General features: G+C 36.2%; 1 long non-coding RNA gene across 1 annotated transcript; it reads right to left on the bottom strand.

Moving 5' to 3' along the window:
• Window positions 1–7,621: 7,621 nt before the first annotated feature.
• LOC141582817 (uncharacterized) lies at window positions 7,622–14,886 on the bottom strand. The gene is made up of 3 exons (XR_012515724.1): window positions 13,962–14,886; window positions 9,697–9,720; window positions 7,622–7,662 (listed from the first exon to the last, which is right to left on the bottom strand). It is a non-coding gene; the product is annotated as an uncharacterized LOC141582817 (long non-coding RNA).
• Between the last annotated feature and the right edge of the window lie 203 nt (window positions 14,887–15,089).

Here is a 15,089-nt window from a genome sequence, read left to right as displayed (position 1 = left end):
TAAAAATACAAAATTAGCCAGGCATGGTGGTAGGTGCCTGTAATCCCAGCTACTTGGGAGGCTGAGGCAGGAGAATCGCTTGAACCCAGTAGGCAGAGGTTGCAGTGAGCCGAGATCGCGCCACTGTACTCCAGTCTAAGCAACAGAGTGAGACTCCATCTCAAAAAAGAAAAGACAAATTAATCCCATGAAACTCTGTACATTTTCTCTGTGTATGAACTCTATGTGTATATTTTCCTTTGTAATCAATATATAAATTAGAGATTTCTAATGATGTATATCAATAAACTTGATTGTCTTAAGGGTTCACCATATTTAATGCAAGTAGGTCATATAGCTTCTATGTCTAAATAGAACTCTGTATTACTGTATTATATTCTCCCACTTATGGGAGAGGCCTTATTTTTGTCATTTGGCAGCAACATTATCTTGAAAGGTCTGAGTGTCCTTCAATCAAAACATTACATAAACTATCTCATTTCCTGAGTCATCTTTGATTAGAAATTAATTTTAATTTTCTATGACCTCTATCAAGAGGACAATTCTCTCTCTCAATGACGTTACTGTACTCAAATGAAATGCTCTAGACTTAAAGACACAATAGGCCGAGCGTGGTGGCTCAAGCCTGTAATCCCAGCACTTTGGGAGGCCGAGGCGGGTGGATCACGAGGTCAAGAGATCGAGACCATCCTGGTCAACATGGTGAAACCCCGTCTCTACTAAAAATACAAAAATTAGCTGGGCATGGTGGCACGTGCCTGTAATCCCAGCTACTCAGGAGGCTGAGGCAGGAGAATTGCCTGAACCCAGGAGGCGGAGGTTGCGGTGAGCCGAGATCGCGCCATTGCACTCCAGCCTGGGTAACAAGAGCGAAACTCCGTCTCAAAAAAAAAAAAAAAAAAGACACAATAATATTTTAGTTCACAGTCCAAGACATTGGTACATAAACATATAGTTCTTAATTCTTAGGAACTGTGTGATACCTACAAGAAGAGAAATGCAAATTGGGGGCTAACAAAGGTGGCAAAATAAATAAATAATAAAAGAAAAGAAAAACATTGTGTTTCTTCTTCCCTCCTCCCTCTCAACATTAAATTAGCATTGCTGTGGTCTCCCAGGTATTCGATGTGGTTCAGGGTTTGTGGTGAGGCTGCTGTCAGATTCTGCAATGACTATAGGTGGATTAGGTACTGAGCAGAATACAGTTCTTCGAAAAGCAGGGCATAATCTTTGTACTCTTGAGAGAACATAGGCAGAACCTTATAATCACTTGCTAATTACCCCGAGAAAAGTAATTTGTTTTATCTGTCTGCCATTTGGTTTCCTGCAAAGTGCAAAAAGGAAAAAAAAACTATTATGGAATTTTGCTCAAACTAATTACTACTATTTTATCATGAAGACTGTTCAAGCGTAATCTTCTTTCCTTAGTTTGCTTTCTCCTTGAATTTAAAGTCTTATGGTGAGCCAAGAAGTAGTTTAAACATCCTAGACTGTAATAGATACTCCTGATTTTTTAACCTCCCTCTATAATAATGTGCAATGACACCTTGGTACTCTAAGTTAACAGCTGCTAACAAGCATTGTATATGGCTTTTCTTAGTAGAAGTTTATGGAATAAGTAGTAGGTAAAAATCAAAAGGAGTCTTGCTAGAATTTTACAATGACAGAGCACTTATAAATGTCATAGTCACACAGTACCTGAAAACTGACAAGGAGCTCACATATACCTAATTTCATAGAATCTTCCTCATTATCATGTAAGGTTAGGTATGGTAGATTCGATTGTTGTTCAGAAAGTACTCACTTCCTACCCCGCCTCACATTGTACAAGGAACATTTCCTAGCCCCATTGATTTTGAACTTTGTGACTACTTTGATCAATGGGATATTAGCAGACATGATGAAAGCAAAGACTTGAAATGTGCTTGCACAGTTGGGCTTTTGCCACTGCTACGAAAGAACATGTCCCAGAAAACTGGTCCCAGAAGAATGAGGGACATGTAGAGCAGACCTAGACAAAACCTAGAGCCAGAAGACAAGCCAAGACAAGCCCAATCTAGATTCACCCCAGCTGACCTGCTGACTTGTAAGCCATAATAAATGTGTATTCTTATAAGCCTTGGATACACTGTGGTTGTTATGCAACAAAAGCTGCTTGGCACTTCTGATGTCATTATTCTTACTTTGCAAATAATGAGAGTAAGACTCAGAGAAGAAAAGTAACCTGCGCACAGTTTCCTATAAATTAAATAACAGAACTGTAGTTACCTATATGAAAAGAGAACAAAAAAAGGTCAATGGCATTTGTGAGGCTGTGTGTAATACGCATTTGATCTGGTAAAAGATCTACGTGTTGCTATATGAAAAATAACACATACGAAGCCCGTTTTCTCTTTTGTCTTATCACTTTAGGATAAGTTCTAAACACTGATGGCTTTACGAATGGATCCTGACAGTCTTAGTCACAATATTAATGAGATATATTTGCTAATAGAAGCCCTGAAGTTATATTTTCTTTATTGAGCCCAGTAAAATGAAACCCAACTCTAGCCGTATTCTCTCATTTGAATGGCTGGTATGGTTTCCTTGATTGAAATGACTGCTCTGTTGAGTTGAATGAATGACACTGCTGAAAAGTATTCTGTCAAATATTGATAGCTAATTAGATGCATTTTATCATAATAGTCAACTGCTCTCACACACGCACACACAAAGAAGAGCTATTAAAGATCTTGGCAAGAAAATAAACTGAGCCTCAGAAGATCACTGTTTATTCAAAGCTCACTTCTAAGTTTGGCATTCAAAGCAGGAAGATTTATTTTTATAATACCAGTGAATAATAAACCCAAGGGAGTATTTTAAGAAAAATCAGTACTAAGGTTATCTATTATAGAATTCCTGGGGTTATTGACCAAACAGTTTTTTAGAAGCTCTGGAGTCTCCTAATTGCTCAGGCTGTTATAATTTTCCAAAAATAGTTTGAGGAGGTTTTTCTACTAAAGAAATAGTCCAAGGACAAAGAAAAAAATGATGATACTTGAGAACAAATAAAAAGGTAAATAATCTTTAAGGCTTGACAAAGATATCTATATTGGGTGAAGTTTGAGGCATTAGTGCAAATATAGAGTGAAATTGAACACAAATTGGGGAAAAAACTGAATATCAGGGGGAGAAAAAGAAAAAGTGAAGAACCTCAGTGATTTCATTAAGAAATTACCATGGGGCATGAAATCAGCTCAGAATTAAAGTTAATAAGTATCAGAAGTAGTAATCAAGACAGTCCAGTAGCAGGGATATCAGCATTGTGGGAAAGGAAAAAAGGTATTAGTAGATTTTAAGACTATTTAATAAATTTCTGTTCTCATACATTTTGACTCAAGTTAGCCTAAATATAGCTATTACTCTGCCCATTAGACTGAGAAAAATAAAAAGCAGCAATGCCAACAAATAAGTTGAGCCACAAAGACCTTGAGATGGCTCGGGTGGATACTCTTCCTTCCTCATAGATTCATAAATTATTCTTGGAAAATGCTCACGGGTAATTGAGCTCATTTGTAAGATTCCTTTAAACATTCCTTTATTTATCTTGTTTCTCTTTACACTGTGAACTTTACTACAAGCTAATATCTTCTGCAAAGAATTAAGAGGGGAATGCAGGCTATTGGGTTTAACAAAAAGTTAATGATTACTTGCAACAAGTAATGATAATAACAGTAATAATATTAACTACCATTATGCTGAATATTAGTAACCTCCATGAACATTGCTTTATAGTCAAAGAGCAAAATATAGTCCTTGCCTTCAAAGAACTTACAGTGTAATAGGAAAACTCTAATGGTGATTATTAAACAGCTACTATGTGTCATCACTGTTCTAAATGTTTTACTTATGTGTATTAACTCATGCTATTCTCACAAAAAAAAAATCCTATGAGATGAGTGCTATTATTATTACCATTTTATAGTTGATGAAAGTGAAATCCATAGACGTTTATGTAACTTACAGGCTATTCGATATAACAAAAAGTTAATGATTACTTGCACCAAGTGATAATAATAGCATATATTGAATATTGGTATCCTCCATGAAAATTGCTTTATAGTCAAAGAGCAAAATATAGTCCTTGCCCTCAAAGAACTTACAGTGTAATAGAAAAACTCTAATGGTGATACTTTATTAAGCAGCTACTCTGTGTCCTCACTGTTCTAAATGTTTTACTTATGTGTATTAACTCATGTCATCCTCACAAAAAAATCCTATGAAATTGGAGCTACTATTATCACCATTTGATAGTTGATGAAAGTGAAATCCATAGAGGTTTAAGTAACTTGCAGAACATCATAAAACCAAAACCCATGTTAATAACCTCTATTTCATAATGCTCCTTTAATGTCATAAATAGTTATGAGGCAAAATATAATGCCAAAAAGGGAGGCATTCTTTCTAATTAGGAAACTTCAGAAGGTTATCTTAAAGACACAAGCATTTGAGATTAGTAAAATATAAGTTAAATTTAAGTAAGCTCACTTGGTCACTAATTAGCTACTGATGTCAAAAAGAAGTGTGATTAGGCCGGGTATGGTGGCTAACGCCCGTAATCCCAACACTTTGAAAGACTGAGGCAGGTGAATCATGAGGTCAAGAGATCAAGGCCATCCTAACCAACATGGCAAAACCCTGTCTCTACTAAAACTACAAAAATTAGCTGGGCATGGTGGTGCATGCCTGTAGTCCCAGCTACTTGGGAGGCTGAGGCAGAAGAATTGCTTGAACCCAGGAGGCGGAGGTTGCAGTAAGTCCAGATCACACCACTGCACTCCAGCCTGGTGACAGGGCAAGACTCTGTCTCAAAAAAAAAGGAAGTATGATTTCTGCAATTTAACCATATCAAAACACCATGTTGTACACCATAAATATATTAAATTTTTGTCAACTTGAAAAATAATTTTTTAAAAAAACACAAAAAACAGAGGTGACCAAAGTGATATTTGGATAATTTTTCAAGTACATATAGCACTCCAATCTGTACCTTCAAGGTACCAAGCACCTAATAAGATAGTAGAATAAAGTTCTTAGGTTATTGAAAATTTAACTGGCTAAATTTTCTCAGGACTCTTTTTTTAACAATTGCAAGACTTTAATCTTTCAAAGCATAGTAACCACATATGCCATTCATCTACCTCAACATGTGATCCCAATAGTGATTGAATTTATGAAACACTCTGCATAATGGGTTAGACCACAGGTCAGGAAATCACAGTTCATGAGCCAAAGCCAATCCAAAGCCTGATTTTGTAGATAACATTTTATTGAAACACAGCCATACTTATTAATTTACATATTGTCTATGGCTATTTTTGCACTACAATGGCAGAGTTGAGGAGTTCAGAAGAGATGTTATGGCAAGCAAAGCCTAAACTATTTACCATATGTACCTTTACAAAGTTTTCTAGCCCTTGGATTACAGAGAACTTTAGAATGAATGATCTCCCATTTTCATGAAAATCCTGTCTTACCCTTATCAAAAAATGTTCCCTTGATTCTATTCTAAGGCTCCTATAATATTTAAAACAATGGTTACAATATTAATATTATCTTTCCCAAGTAAATATTATTCCATCAATATTATCTTTCCCAAGTAAAGCCTAACTAACCCAAACTCATAGCCTCTTATTCTTTTATAAACATCCTTCATTTTTTTCAGAACAGTTCTAAGTTACTGATGCCAAAAGGATTATTCATCATCTTCAACTAGTAAAGTATATACAAGTAGAAGATACTCTGCTGAAAGTTATAAAAATCACTTTAAACAGGACATAGGACCATTCTCTAAACTTTACACTCTGGCATGGACGATATGAATGCAAACAGTTGGTATAATATAATGAACAAAAAACATACCAATCACGTTGTAACCGAAATCTACCCAGTGGGTAGTTTTTATAATGTTGTCTTCACAGTCCCTCCAGGGAACATGAGTTCCAGGTGAGATGAATTAATAAGCATATTCACAGTAATGTACTCAAAACAAAGTCAGAATTCAATGGTTAACTTTGATGATCTTTTTCCCCACATCGCCCTTCAAAATTTCCCTTAATTCCCCATCTCCTCACTGCTGCCAATCTAGCCAGTATCCTTCCAGGCTCTCCCTTTTGCAAATCAAAAGTTGTGGAGCGAATGTTTGAGTCTCCCCAAAAACCAAATATAGAAGCCTTAACCCCCATTATAATGTGACTACATTTGGAGAAAGGACCTGTGAGAAGTAATTAAGGTTAAATGAGGCCATGAAGATGGTGACCTAATCCTATAGGGCTGGTGTCCTTATAAGAAAAAGAGAGAGCAGAGGTCTCACTCTCTGCAAGCACAAACAAGAGACCATTTGAGCACACAGTAAGAAAGCAGCCATCTACAAGCCAGAAAGACAGCTCTCACTAGGAGTCAGATCTGCAGGCACCTGAATCACAGAGTTCTAGCCTCCAGAATGATAAGAAAATAAATTTCTGTTGTTTAAGTCAAGTAGTCACTGGCATTTTGTAATAGTAGCTCGAACACTAAACAATACCTGTCTCAGTGTGTTTTGTGTTGCTATAAAGGAATAACTGAAGTTGGGTAATTTATTTTAAAAAAGAAGTTTACTTGGCTCATGGTTCTGCAGGCTGTACAAGAAGCATGGCACCGGCATCTGCTTCTTGTGAGGACCTCAGGAAGCAGAAGGGGAAGGGGAGCCAGTGTGTCACATAGCAAGAGGGGGAGCAAGAGGAGGTAAGGGTTCCAAACTCTGAACCACAAGCTCTCACATGAACTAAGAGTGAGAACTCACTCATTACCACAGGGGGAGTAAGCCATTAGGAGGGATCTGCCCCTATGACCCAAACACTTCTACTAGGCCCAACCTCCAGCACTGGGGATCAAATTTCAACATGAGATTTGGAGGGGACAAAAATCCAAACCATACCATCACCTAAATATTACTTTTTAAAATTGACGCTTTGGACATGTTACTTTCTCCTTAAGAACACGTTTTGCTCGCATGATTGTCTCTTCTTCTGTGACAATAATGCTGTTTGAATTATTGCCCTTATCTAGCATCCATGGTTTGACACAATCTTAGCACTTTCTAACTTTAACTATCTCCAAAAATTAACAAAGTTAAGTAGGTGCCTTGATCACTAAGGCTGAATACACCTTGCTTATCTCTACATTTGTTTGCCCTGAATTTTCACAAACAGCCCTATCTTTTCTGTGCATTTTAAATACTTTATCTTTCTTATATCTTTAGTCAGCTATGGAAGGCTGTATAAAATCTACTTCTTCCTCTGAATAAAATCTACTGCTTATATCACTTGTTTTGTTATATATATATATATATACCAAATATGTTTTAAATATATATACACATATTTAAAACGTGTATAGATGTTATACATATACAAATAGGTATATATATACATATTTGGTGTGTGTATATATATGTATTTAACACATATTTGGTGTGTGTTTAAAACACACACCAAATACCTTTTATATATTTTTTCAATCCATCAGCTATAGTTGATTCAAATATTAAATGGAAAAATAAAGAAACAAAGCAAATTTTTACTGTAACAACAATAAAAAATACTTAACTTACCTAGGAGTAACTTCACCCAAAAGAGATGGGATCTGTAAGATAAATGAGTAACAGAAAAGTTCTGTGAAATATAGCATATTTTTAGAAAGATTGAATAAATACATATAAACATTATAATATGTATAATATATATTTCATGCATTTTCCATTATTTCTAAATCAATATATAATAATAAAGCAATATCAAAATCCCAATATGATCATCTGAATCTTGATAAAATTAGTCCAAAGTTTATCAAACATAAAACAAGTTAAAACAGCTAATAAAATTTGAAAGAAAAAAGAAAGTTATAGGAGAATTGCCTATATGAAATATTGGACAATCTATAATAACTAACAGTATTATACTGGTATATTATAAACAATCATATAAACATATAGAATAACTTATAAACAGGTATTAATCTACAAAAGACTTTAATATTTCTTTAGCAAAACACTGCAAGTCAATGGAAAAGATAGACACAATTGACTAATTTAAAGAATATTGGCTACTAGGATATTAATAATTTCATAAAATTAATTACATGTAAGCTAGAGAGTTAACTATAAAAACTAAAACCTTAAAAACCAGGACTAAAATAGGTAAATATGTGCACTCTATGTGAGAAAGTAATTTCTAAGCATAAAAACAGTGAAACACATAGAACAGACTTTATTGCACCAAAGAGAAAACTCTCTATATTTAAAAGACTTGGACCAAAATTTAAGGACAAAAGTTAAAATAAGGGGAAAATATTTGACACAACCATGGTAAAAGAGAGGTTCAAACAATAGACAGTATATTGGTATGAAAAATACACCTTTTTTTTTTTTTTTGAGACCGAGTTTCACTTTTGTTACCCAGGCTGGAGTACAATGGCGCGATCTCGGCTCACCGCAACCTCCGCCTCCCAGGTTCAGTCAATTCTCCTGCCTCAGCCTCCCGGGTAGCTGGGACTACAGGCGTGCACCACCATGACCAGCTAATTTTTGTATTTTTATTAGAGACGGGGTTTTGCCATGTTGACCAGGATGGTCTCGATCTCTTGACCTCGTGATCCACCCGCCTCGGCCTCCCAAAGTGCTGGGATTACAGGTGTCAGCCGCCGCGCCCAGCCCATTACACCCACTGTTAACAGAGCTTCATATCTGGATGTTATTTTCCTCTTCTAACTTTTGCATATTTGAAATTTTTAGCAGTAAACAAAATTACTTATATAATTAGTAAAAAATAGTAGTTATGAGGAGAAAAGAAAAGAAAAATACAAAATAAAAACCAAATTGCCGGCCGGGCACAGTGGCTCACATGTGTAATCCTAGCACTTTAAGAGGCCAAGGCAGGTGAATCGCCTGAGCTCAGGAGTTCGAGACCAGACTGGACAACATGGTAAAACCCCGTCTCTGCTAAAATACAAAAAAAAAAAAAAAAAAAAAATTAGCCTGGTGTGGCTGCGTGCGCCTCTAGGCCCAGCAACTCAGGAGGCTGAGGCAGGATAATTGCTTGAATCCTGGAGGCAGAGGTTGCAGTGAGCTGAGATCATGCCACTGCACTCCAGCCTAGGCAACGGAGCAAGACTCCATCTCCAAAAAAAAAAAAAAAAAAAAAAAAAAAAAAAAAAAATGTGTCAAGGAGGTTCTGGTTAGCAGAGACAAGCTGTTTTTCATTTAAATAACACCAAAGATTTTTTAAATGGAAGAGAACTGATACAAAAATTATTCTGTAAGTATGGCAAAGGGCTCTGCCCCAGAATAGGAGTTGCTTAGTGTCTGATTCTAGAAGGGGCTTTGGTCAAAAGGACAAAGCCAAAGGAAAAGAACCTTGGAAGAATATCCAAAGCAAAAGCAATTTTATAAAGTATATTTCTCAATTATATACCCTTAGATGGAATAAAATACTATAATCCAATTGAAATCTCTGCTTTCATCTGATGGTTTATGAATAGTAACAAAAGTCTACAATTAAATTACTGCATCATTCACTTTTGGATAATTGATAATATTAATACATGCAAAATAAGACAATTTAAGAAGGAGAAAATCATGTTTTCAGTATCAGTAATCAGAAGTTAGAATCAAGTACTCACTGTTTGTATACTGCCCAAAATAACCTGTATTAAGAATTAGAGTGGCATTGAATTTGAGGTTTAAATAGAGTAAAATTTAAATAATCACTCTAACCATTACTTATAAACAGACTACTATGTGGCTTTGCCCTATTAAAGAGTCAATACAAGAAACAAAATAAGCATTTCCTCATCTTGTTGAGTTTTTAGAGCATTGAGGGTTATAGAGAAGTAAATGGACAATGATGATATAGTGTGATAAGCACTGTCAGGGAGACACATACGGTGCTTTAACAGCGCATAGAGCATTTATCTCAGATATGAGTGGCCAAGGAAAACTTCCTTAAAGAATATACTTTTAAGTCGAAACCTGAAAGAAGGTAGAAGTTAGACAAATTAATATGAAAAATAAAAGAATTATAGACAGGGGAAAATGCATGTGCTCACAGACAACAGAAAGCATAGCTTGTTGCTGGAGAAGAGAATGGGGAGGGAGAATGTTAAGAAAAACAGCTGGACAAGTTTAATCAGATTAATAAGTTTCAACCTCTCCGTAGGGTAATAAAAAAATATTTGAGCAGGAATGGAAGGGGTAATATAATTTTTTTAATTATAAATTTTTCTTAATAGGAGGAGCAGGGAGACTCCATAGACTCAGTTAAGAGTTTCATACTATGAGATAAAATGGTGAGCTAAGCCAGAATATGATGGGGAAAAGTCAACAAATTTTAGAGATATGTAGGCATCAGAATCTTTAAGAAATAATAAAAAAAAGAAATAATGATTGAATGTGGTAAAAGTAGAGCCTTAAAATCTGTAGAATTTCAGTTGTCAAATTTATTGGAAAAGTTTTTCATAGCATTGCTTTATTAATGTTTTTATATCTGTAGACCCTATTGTAATGTCATATCCCACTCCTGATACTAGCAATTTAGGTTTACTCTCTTTTATTCATGATTATTCTGGCTAGAGTTCATCAATTTTATTGATCTTCTCAGAAAACTAGCTTTTGGCTTCATTGATTTTCTCTACTTGTTTTCTATGTCATTGGTTTCCACTCTTTCCTTATTTATTTATTCTTCTATTTATCGTTTGCTTCATTTGCTTTTCTTTTTCTAGTTTCTTTATTTCTGTCTTCAACATCAGAGTTGCTTTTAAGCTTTCTTCATTGAGACCAGATCATTTAACCTAGGGCTACTTTCCTCTACTTTAATACTCTACCCAATGTCTCATGAATTATGAGACTTTTGACAGCACCTAAGAAGCATTTATCTCTGGCTTATAGGAACAGTAACTATTCCTAGCCCTGACTGAGCACTGGAGATTGTTCTCTGTAATCCCTTTAAGTGACTCTTTCCACAGTAACCTTTAGTTCTTTCACAAGCATGCATTGATCAGCAGTCAGCTAAAGACTTGAAAGGAACCCTCTCGAAGGTTCTCTGAAGTCCTCTGGCTGTACAGCCATCACCTCTCCCTTCTACCCTGCATCCTCTTGTCTCCTAGAGGAGGGTAATGGGAACTGATAGTTGAAAGACTGGCTTGACCACCCCTTAGCAATATAGATGTACCCTTCACTTTAGACTGTGTGGGCACCAATCATTCCCATTGCTCTAAATTCTCAGACAAAATCCAGAAAGAAAAAAAAAAAAAACTCTCATTTTCCTCCTGAATCATCTACCTTTTGTAGCCAGGAGTGTCTGCGATTGACAGTATGCAAGGAGAAAAGGGAAGTACCTGTCTCTAATGAAACTTTCATTAGTTAAGGAGTTGAACAAGATAAGATCCAAAGTTCCTCCCAACTCTATTATTCTCCAATTTTATGCATAATTCTAAAGAAGTAATTATCAAAATACAATAGGAGAAAAAAGTCTATCCAACAAGCATAAAGAAAAATGTTATTTCATCATATTAAAAATGAATGTCTAGATGACCTAGAAAGGAATTAAGGAGATGGCAAGTTTTATTAGCAGTGTAAGGGAAGTAAAGGGCATGATATCATTAACATACTGTACTGTTTTCAAATTTAATCAGTATATCAGAATAGCCAGCAACTTCAACTCAGGTCATTCTCTGCATCCCTAATGGGTCACAGCACATGCAATATTAATAACAGTCATTAAGTGAGAAGTTGCTGTAATGCCTTCAACTTAGGGTCTCTCCCACAAAAAGCTAAAGAAACAAGATCTTCAGAGAGACATTTACATTCCTCTGCTCTTGATTCAGCTTTCGTCTTTGTCTTAATAAGAGGGAAATAATTACAGGGCTACAACATATCACCCTTTTGAAGAGTTACTTAGAGGACAATATTGATACCTACTTCCATTTACCTAATCCTACTCTACTTCTAGGTGATTCATTTATAATCTCATAGGTAAAATAGGGTAAAGGCTATTATTCTGGAGAGTCTCCAAATTGTTTCAGAGTATCAAATTTTCATTACTTGAAGTAATGGACTGGCCTAATAAGTAGGTAATTTCCATATTATCTTTGGGGTTTAGTTCATTTAAAATCAAAAGTAACAAGTTTATTTTTCTACCACCTTTATTTTTGACTAGTTTAATTAACACCTGCTGTTTCCAGCTGAGATGTTGCAAAGCAAAATATGGTCATTAGTACTGCTCTTAGACTTGCACAACTAGAGCCCCTGCCCTGGGTCCCACTTTAGAGAGAACAGCTCTGGCCCTGTGGGCATAATCCTCTGTGTAGGATGGTAACTCTGAAGGCCCAAGGATACATGTCCATTTGAAACTCAGTATCTTCCCTCCCCTGGGATACTGAAGGCCTGGCATTCCCAAAGCCTGCAATACTCACCTTCCTGAATGTGGCCTCCCTAAGGTTGGCCATGCTAGAGCATGTATGACCCTAAGCCCAATAGATAGCTGTTTCATAAGGTGTGAAGAGAGTCTAGTTTGAATGTCTACATGCCTGTCTGTGACCCTTCCTCCTGTTAGACACAGCCAACAATAAGAAGAGGTGAGCTGATGCTCAGAGACCTTAACTTTCACTCTTTCCTTGTGCGGAGCATGCCCTCACAGAGACCTTGAATGAGAAGCACACCAGCCACATTACAAAATGACTCAAGCCAGTGAAGTCCAAAAGTTAAATCACATATGCATGGATGGAGGAAAAACTGGGGAGACTACCAGGCTCCCCAGCTTTTCCTGTTGCAGCTTCCTTCTCCTCCCTCCTCTACCAACTGGGTAGTAGGCTGCTGAATATTGTGCCTCTAACCTCATAGAGTCACAAAGAGGGAACAGAAACACCAGAGAATTCCTGATCCTTCCCCTCAAGCTCTGTGCTGAAGTCCCAACCCTAGAGAAAAAAAAAATCCGGAGTCCAAATATGTCTTCTTCTTCTCAATTAGTTCCTTCAATCTGCTCCTTCTTAGTCAAAAAAGAAACCAGGATCATTGAGCATATTTTGTGCTTAACACGAGAAACAGCTACAGACTGGTGATACAAGAGGCTGCTGGATTCCAATTAACTTCACCACTTAACTTTGATTGCTGTGATACTCTGGATGAACTCACTGTTTATTAGTAAGTAGGGGTGAGGATCTTAAAGACTAATGATGGCACTGATTGTAGCTACACAATAGGGCCCAGATGTTTCTACACTTACTGTTTCCTTTCCTTGACCCTCTTTCCTGTAATTATTAGATAAAAGATGCAAATATGGCATTCAGGAAACCTGAAGCAAGCCCAAACTACTGAGATGGTTGAAGACTAGACTTTGAATATTTGTCTTATACCTAGATTTCACAAGTTACATAACACATAACAGAAACACTAGAAAGGGAAAAAAGGCCATACATCATACTTGAAAGTGAGAATAGGGGAAAAAAATAAGACACATTTAACATGTATAATTGTTTGATATCAAAGCCAAATCTTGATGAGAAAGCCATACTTCACCATAAAGCAAGGTCATGTATCATAAAATCAATCATAGAAAATAACTCATGAGGGCTCTGCAGGGAACAAAGTACATACATATACCATCCATTTTTAAGCTGATCTTACGGATCAGTCATCTCTTCCACAGTATAGAAATTTCATTTATCACTTCCATTTCTCTTAATGAATTTCCTCCCTATCATAGAATTCATGTTGGGGAATCACAGAAGTGGTTTAGTCTATCTAGAATTGCAATCAGATTTCATTGCTTATAGTAAAAGTTCTTACAAAATGAACAGATCAAAAACTAGTTACAATGTAAGCCTCAGAATAAGCTACAGAGATTAAAAAAAGAAGAAGAAGAAGAAGAGGGAAGATTACTAGTACTCACCCAATCTGGTTCCTTTCTTCCTCCTGTGTACCTGCCTCTCTTGCAGTTAGGCAGGACCATGTGATTAATTCTGGCAAATGGACTGTGAGTGGAAAAAAATGGAAGAGACATGCTTCAATTTCACACTAAGGCCGTGAGAAAGTCTTACATTATCCTCTTGTACCTGTCTTCAGCAAATAAAAGGCCATATTGTAAAGATGGAATCACAAGATGGCACCTGCTTGATTCCTATGTCACTCCCTGCTGGGAGGAAGCTTTCCTGGAGAATCCCTAGAACTGCAGCAGACCTTATGTGAGTAAAAAATAGCCACTGAGATGTAGAGGAATTTTTTTGTTGTTATTAATTCAGCAATCCCTATCCTAACTAGGATAGGTATGTTACCAATGTAAACATACTTAAAATATTAGAGGCGATCTTTAATCTCAAGAATCCTTAGACTATTGAGTTGATTTGATAGTATATCTAATATATATATATATATATATATATATATATATGTTTGTGTGTGTGTGTGTATGTATATTTATGTGTGTGTGTGTGTGTGTGTGAGAGAGAGAGAGAGAGAGAGATGTGGCTGAATTTTGATATCTCTAGTCCAAAATAAGTCTTTAAATTTATTAAATTTACTTATCTTGTCTGAAATTTCACGTGAGGGCCTACTAGTTACAATTACCCTGAGGAATTTCTGCCATCATACACCAATTCGTTGAATCCTATTTTACCTGAAAAAGAAAAAAGGAAAAGCCTAATGTAATCTAATACATTAGACTTATATTTTTTCTGCCTCTGACCCACATATATACCTTGCCCCTTCACATACAGGTACACACACAGGCATACAGAGATGTAGAAACAGATGTACTGTCAACTCTATGCCAGAGCTCTGCTAAGTGCTTAAGAACACAGTGTTAAATAAGACTACCCTCAAGGAAGAAGTAGAAATAAAAACCACAAAAGGATTATGAGAGAGTGTAATAAGATCTCTTATCCAGGCTACAATGGGAGCTCAGTAGAAGGAGAACCTAATTCTACCCAAAGGAAGACAAAGATGCCCTTGTAGAAGAGATGACAGAAGCTCAGTAATGAAGGTAATAAGAATTTTCCAGGTAGACAAGAAATAGAAGTGT

This window comes from Saimiri boliviensis, chromosome X (genome assembly GCF_048565385.1).
Source record: "Saimiri boliviensis isolate mSaiBol1 chromosome X, mSaiBol1.pri, whole genome shotgun sequence".
NCBI classification, from domain to species: domain Eukaryota; kingdom Metazoa; phylum Chordata; class Mammalia; order Primates; family Cebidae; genus Saimiri; species Saimiri boliviensis.
This window is presented reverse-complemented; position numbering and strand designations above follow the sequence as displayed.